This window comes from Montipora capricornis, chromosome 6, assembly GCF_036669925.1.
Source record: "Montipora capricornis isolate CH-2021 chromosome 6, ASM3666992v2, whole genome shotgun sequence".
In the NCBI taxonomy this organism is placed as follows: Eukaryota; Metazoa; Cnidaria; class Anthozoa; order Scleractinia; family Acroporidae; genus Montipora; species Montipora capricornis.
Window position 1 is genome coordinate 66,217,935 of NC_090888.1, and position 7,500 is coordinate 66,225,434.

The 7,500-nt window shown below is 39.8% G+C and overlaps 2 protein-coding genes across 3 annotated transcripts in view; both read right to left on the reverse strand.

Annotated features, from left to right (window-relative positions):
* LOC138052928 (uncharacterized) overlaps positions 1–7,500 on the reverse strand; it is a 104,453-nt gene that overhangs the window by 66,477 nt on the left and 30,476 nt on the right. The window lies entirely within an intron of this gene.
* LOC138052931 (probable serine/threonine-protein kinase DDB_G0271682) overlaps positions 6,892–7,500 on the reverse strand; it is a 5,910-nt gene continuing 5,301 nt past the window's right edge. The window contains exon 2 of the mRNA XM_068899536.1: positions 6,892–7,500. This exon is cut by the window's right edge and continues 1,767 nt beyond it. The gene's annotated coding sequence lies outside the window, so the exon portion shown is untranslated.

Here is a 7,500-nt window from a genome sequence, read left to right on the forward strand (position 1 = left end):
CTCAAAATTTCAGGATATCTGAAAGCGGAAATTACAAAAACGTCGATTTTCGTCTATTTTAATAATAACTGAAAAACTGTCTGTAGAACGTTTTGAAAAAATGTTGACGGTTTTGTCTACATGTTGTTTAATAATTCGCAAAATTTTAACCCTGCTTGTACGGCTAGGTTTTGAGAAAAAGAGTTTTGAAGCAAACAACCGTGGACAATTTTCCTGTCGGTGTACGTTGGATCAGTGGCTTGATCTGATCGGCGTTATTTCAAGTTGAGAAACTAAATGTTTTAAGCAAGAGCCGATACAACGTAGATTTGATTTGATTTGATTTGATTTTAGTGGTGTACTATATTTCGGCTGGCCAAACCAGCCTTCTTCAGGTACAATGAGAGTTTACATTGAATTGCTTCTATGTACATATATATATAGTAAATGGATGTTGACGTAATACTGGAAAAAATGTGATAAAGCATGGCAGTTACAGAGATTTTGAATTCAAATACTGAGAGTCACGGAAAAATAACGGAAATCACTCAAAATAATAAACTGAAATCTAATACGTTTCTTTGCGGATATTAAGACCGTTGGGATCAATTGTCCTGCCTTTTAAAATTAAAAAAGCTTCCCTGGCCTTACGGATCGAGTCTCTGTTAGAAAATATTTTTTCGATAGGAATTAATTCCATGTCCTTGGAGATGTTGTGGGGAGAGGAGAGGAAATGTTCTGCGACTGTAGTAGGTTTGGATTTGTTGTTAGCGTTATCTAAAGTGCGGCGGTGTTCATTAAAACGGTCTTTTAAACGTCGTTTAGTTTATCCTATGTACTGTAGATAGCATCTGTTGCATTGAATCATGTAGATAAGGTTTTTAGTTTCGCAAGTTGTGATTCGCACCACGGAACTAACGACATACCTTCTGAAACGAGGTTACAAACGCAACTTTGTTACTAAACAAATACAACGGGCTGCAGACATTCCCCGCACACATACCCTACAACCTAAACAGATAGACAAACCCAAACGCATACCTTTCATAACGACCTATAATCCATCACATCCTTCCATCTTCAACATAATAAAAAAACACTACAATCTACTTCTTTCTTCTGACCGCTGCTTTCCTACCTCTACCTGTTGTGGCTTTCAGGCGCTCCCCTAACCTTCGAGACCTGCTGGTTACAGCTAAACTGTCCCCCAATGTAACTCATTCTAATTCCACACTTCCTTCCGGTTCCTTTCGCTGTGGCAAAAACTGCGCAACCTGTCCTTACATTTTCCATGGACTAACCAACTACAAATTCTTCTCTACTGGCGAAACGCGCTCCATTAATTTTCACATAACTTGCGAAACTAAAGACCTTATCTACATGATCCAATGCAACAGATGCTATCTACAGTACATAGGAGAAACTAAACGACGTTTAAAAGACCGTTTAATGAACACCGCCGCACTTTAGATAACGCTAACAACAAATCCAAACCTACTACAGTCGCAGAACATTTCCTCTCCTCTCCCCACAACATCTCCAAGGACGTGCAATTAATCCCTATCGAAAAAATATTTTCTAACAGAGACTCGATCCGTAAGGCCAGGGAAGCTTTTTTAATTTTAAAAAGGCAGGACAATTGATCCCAACGGTCTTAATATCCGCAAAGAAACGTATTAGATTTCAGTTTATTATTTTGAGTGATTTCCGTTATTTTTCCGTGACTCTCAGTATTTGAATTCAAAATCTCTGTAACTGCCATGCTTTATCACCTTTTTTCCGGTATTACGTCAACATCCATTTACTATATATATATGTACATAGAAGCAATTCAATGTAAACTCTCATTGTACCTGAAGAAGGCTGGTTTGGCCAGCCGAAATATAGTACACCACTAAAATCAAATCAAATCAAATCTACGTTGTATCGGCTCTTGCTTAAAACATTTAGTTTCTCAGTTTGAGAAAAAGGCCTTTGAAATGTCTAGTTTCCAGTTCCCCCTCCAGGAAGTCCGTCACTATATTAAGCGTTTTCCCCTGATTTGTATTTATTTGTTAGGTAAAATTACATTTTACATCAATTGCAGTGACCAACACTTCACAAGAGACATCATTTTGCTTTAATTTCACAGATTTCAAAATTCTGATATTTTTTCTTCGGATAACTGTTAATACAACTACACAAGTTTCTACGAAAAAGACCTAAAATCTTGAAAGCGTTGGATTTGACTTCCTTGACTTGTGTGTCCCAATGTAAATCATTTTGTATGAAGATACCAAGATATTCATGGCTGATGAATATTTATATTCATAAGGCAATATACAGGCGTTTAGACTTTCGGCTTTCCTTTTGTGTTATTGTTCTTTTTGTTTGACGCGGTCTTCGTCGCACTTTTACCTTTTGCACGTCTTCCCTTTTGGGTGCCAGAGCTCACTTTTGCTTTGGCTTTCTCGGAATTTCTTTTTCTTTTCTGTTGCCCAAAGATGTCGCGGCTTCCTCGGTATGAGATCGTCATCTGACTGTTGATCGCTAACATTGCTGTCGTCGTGCCATAGACTGTCGCCCTCGCTATTCGTTTCTGACTCGCGTTCTCCGTTTGATTCACTGATGTCAGCCAGCGAGTCATTCGTGTGCACAGAAATAGTGGAGTTTATTTCCCAGCTGGAATTATCAGACCCGAAAAACCATTTTCCGCGTTTCTGAAAGTCGTTTTCAAATGTTAAATCCACTTCGTCCGCCATTACATGAAATCTTTGCTTTTCTTTCAAACATCAGACCGAGGTTGGCCAGCAAGCGAGCGTCTCGGAAGACAGACTTCCGCTAGAACAAAAGACTTCCGCTCGTCGAAAATAACGTTCGTGGACGTGACATATCCCTAGGGCTGGACCGGGAGCCTCCCTCTCTGTCCCCTCATTTTCTCTTGGCGTTACACAAAAACAGAAGGCACTGATTAAGGAAATAACACAAACAGCGGTGATAAACATTGTATTCCAACGCATTTTTATAAAACTTGACGTTTCGTATGCTAGTCAACACACATTTTCAAAAGTGACCGTTACAATTTTTGAAAACTATATATATGTATCGTAAACATTAGATATATATATAGTTTTCAAAAATTGTAATGGTCACTTTTGAAAATGTGTGTTGACTAGCATACGAAACGTCAAGTTTTATAAAAATGCGTTGGAATACAATGTTTATCACCGCTGTTTGTGTTATTTTCTTAATCAAGCTACGATGGCCTAAGAACAAGAGTTTAGAAGGCACTGAGTTGGGTGGTATTGAACTGTAGCGTTCCAGTAATCTTTTTTAAGGGGGAAGGGGGGGGGGGGGGGGATGTAGACCATTTGAGGGGTCACCCAGACGTCAGCAATGGCCCTTTGGCTCACACGTTGAATTATTTTGCAATGTCGTGTCCCGTTTTGAGGTCTTTTACTTTTTTAAGACTTGGTAATAAATTCAGTTCAAAGATAACAAAACACGGTCTTGAGTGAAACTCACTCGTTTCTTCTTTAAAGGGGCTGTCACTCAAAATGATGTAATTCCATGATTTGGGGTGCAGGGATGGCGAAGTAATGAGAGTAAAACCCCCCACCAATGTGGCTCGAGTTCGATTCCCAGACTCGGCATCATATGTGGGTTGAGTTTGTTGGCTCTCTACTCTGCACCGAGAGTTTTTTCTCCGGGTACTCCGGTTTTTCCATCTCCTGAACATTTGCCTTGATTTGCGTTAATTGTTAATTTCAGTTTACAGTGTCCCAAATTAGCGCTCCAGCGCTAGAACGACTAGACACTTAATAAGTTGCTTTGCTTTCCTTTTTTTTTCCAAAATGCCCAAAGAGTAGAATAAAACAGTGCAATAACCACTTTGTGGGATATCAGTGGCCTTTCTTGCTGGATAGCCAAACAGCATAACTCCCCAGCGTGTTCAGCAAGGGGTATTGCCGGACGGTCACCCATGCAGGTTTTAACCCGTCCAACAGGAGGTCCCGAGCCGTAACACCATCACATGAGATGGAGGCCATGCTGTCGTCCAAACTCTGAAAATCGTGCAGCATCACGATCGATAATCGAGAGACATCCCGCGGACTGACACGATAGGATGCGTTCTCCTTAGTCGAACGCAAAAACAGAGCTCGAGAGACAGTAGCATCTTGCTGTATGTTGAAAACAATTGAAACTCTTTCCGTAAATAAAGGCACCTCGGTTAACTAAGGATCGTTTTTTCGCCTTTTTCGAAATAAATCCGTTTTTTTCAATATTACTTATCACTGTCCCGCTACTATTTTCACCGGCCTTTTTCGATTGGGACTAGTTTTTCAAGATTCAGTTTCGACGCCGCCTAAGACTGTAAAAGGGACATTTAAAAAAAGAAGTTTGGCTCAAAGCTCGCCGCTAATCACTGACAAAATAAAGTACACCAAGGACTATTAAAGAACAGAGAGATCCTCCACACTTGTTTTTGGCGCAAATGTGAAAGATTTTTCGTCCTATCCTTGCAGCCTCAAGCAAAACGACCTCTCATCGGTTCATAAATAAACGCAGTCCTACCTTAGGTTCATTTGTTGAACTGACGGTAATTATTGTTTCTCAAGTTTTCAAACTATGCAAAAGACCCAAATCCTATAATTCGCGACACCCGCCAAAGATATTTAGAATATGTTTTAGCATCGACACGCTGCACTTTGCGTTTTGCCAAAAATCAAAGAAACGTGCTGGAGTTTAGCTGCCCTTATCAGCAGATATCGAGAAACTAGACGAGGTTACGGCAACCTGAGGATGTCACGTGACCAAGGTCTTTGCAGGCGTTTGAAGCCAGCGGTAAGCGATTGACGGCAAGTATTTTTCTCATTAAAAATTAAATAGCCTCACGTGTAAAGGAAAGAAACAGGTTTTAAAACCCGCCTGCGATGTGCAACATAATTTGTGAACTAGAATGAATGAACTGTTCATGTTTTTAGGACCGAAAAGTGAAGCACTTCGACCTGACGAAAAACAACATTTTCCGCGAGCAAGTCGAACGCCAAGCTAAAATTTGAAACCATGGCAACCTGAGACTGCAAACCCCTAACCGCAAAGTTTTCCATGACAAAGGTCCCTAATGTATTTATTCCTTTGTTACAAGCAGCAAGTTCACGTAAACGCAAGCTCACATCAAAGGCTCACAAAACGCTGTCAAATCCCACAAGGAACATAATCCAGTATCTCCCGTTTCAGCGAGCTTTAATGTATGTTAGTAAAGGCAGTTATATCAAACTCCATAGCAATAACTCACTAAGAGGAAAATTTAATACACCAAACTAAAGACAGACTGGAAAATCCGGAAAGCGACGTTCTCCCACGATGTTACAAAGAAGTGTCAGAGAAAAAAACAGGAGCCAATAAAAATCCCGTGTTTCAGCAATACTACTGGAACACCATTAAACTTCTAAGAAATCTCAGGTTACATAGTCTCGATTAGGCCAAGCAAAAGTAATAAAGGATTGAGGTTGTTACAATATTGGTAGAACAATGAACAACGACATGTTACTTTCGTGGATTAAAGAAAGCTGGGGGACCATTTGTTATAAGCTCCTGTATTTTTCAATGAATTTATTACGCCTCTACTTTTTTGAACGCCCTCCTTTTTAGGATCTTGCATGGGAGGTCGCCATCGAAGTTTTCGATTCTTCGTCAAAAATACGAGAAATATAAAAAAATATACGTTAAAATGATTGTTGCGTTCTCGAGGAACGAGAGAACGCATCCTAATTTCGTTTCGCAGGCGCCAGAAATCGAGATTTTTTGTGAAGACTGCAAATTGGCCGCCCCTCTAGGTTTTTGAAGGGGCTTTGGGCCTCGTTTTCGTGTACATCGACTACGTCATTCTTGTGCAAGTGCTCTTTTCTGGCTATGTTTGTCGTTTAACGGTGCGTCGGGTGTTGGTCGTATTTCTTCGCTGTGAAGCTGCTGTGATAGGTAAGTTTATACGTATGTACATTGAATATTCATTTCCAACAGTACGAAATGTTATTCAAAAGTCGTCTTGGTTGCATTCATCAAAGTGTGAGGCAACTGTGTACAACTCCCGAAAAAAGAATTAAGGCTCAGTTCTGTGCTGGATAAATTTGCGGTTCGTGTTGAGGTCAACTCGCTCGATGAAGAATCGCCATGCTGTTGTAACTCGTTGGCCTTATGCAATGTACCAAACAGATCTAACGTGCAATGCAGCTCTTTGGCTATTGTACCAAACAAATTTACCGATTGCGGCCATTGTGCTAAACAAATTTACCGAGTTGTGTAGCTCGGCGGCCATTGTGCCAAACAATTTCAAAATTATTACCCAGTAGTCCAGAGCAAATGAGGCCTGCTCTACCGAGAGAAATTAGTGGATTGCCAAACCATAGCAGAATAAATGCTATGGGTAGTGTATACACTCCTGTTCATGCTTTGATGAATGATACCCGGAGATGTGATGTGCGCCAATGTTGTAGTTTCAAAGAGCACTGAGAACAGTGGTTGCTCTTTCATGAATTCTGAGAGAAGCCACTACATTAAGGATACTTTTCTTCATACCAGTACCAACAAATGTTGACAACAGGTACATGGTGTGATAATATAATTATCCAGGTGGTAGCTAATGCTCAAAACTGTGCAATTCGTATCACTGAGTCTGATATTAATAGGCCAGATGGTACAATTATCACTCCTGTTAATTCTTTTATCGGGAGTTGCACACAGTTCCCTCACACTTTGATGAATGCAACCTAGAGGACTTTTGAACGACATTTCGTACTACTGAAAATGAATATTCAATATACATACGTATAAACTTATCTATCTCAGCAGCTTAACAGCAAAGAAATACAACCAACACCCGACGTACCGTTGAATTGACAAACAGCCAGAAAAGAGCACATGCACAAGAATGACGTATATAATTTTCTATTTCCTTTTCTTCACACAACCCAGTTTTCCATTATCACACTACATATCCTGTAGAACACACTTCCTAATCTTTGATTACTACTAGTGTTAAAAAGATATATATATATAAAGCAACTGAAGTAACACGTTTAATAGCGAAAAACCATCACTCTCCCCAAGGTAATTTCCTATTTGCGATACTGACTGTTTACAAACATTTCCTTCGTTTTTTAAATTTGCTATTTACGAAAACAAAAGAACCCTTTGTTTCGACAGCCAATCAACATTTAGGAAATAAATGGGACGTAAATGGCAACAACAAAATATCCACAATAGCGATGTTTATCGTAACGCTTCATCTGTTGTCATTCGTGAATTTGTGAATTTCTTTGGGAGCTGGTTACGGCTCGCAGAAAGGAATTAGCCACTATAGTAGAATATATCGGCTAGTCTGTGTCTGTTGATTTCACTGATAGCCTCTCTCTTCTCTTGTAATCTATTCACGCAATTTTTCGCTCCACTTTTCATGTCTAAAAATTATTCCTAAAAAATTATATCTGTATGAAAAATAAAGAAGCGGAAGCCGCCGGTGTGTTAAGTGAGAGGGAAAAC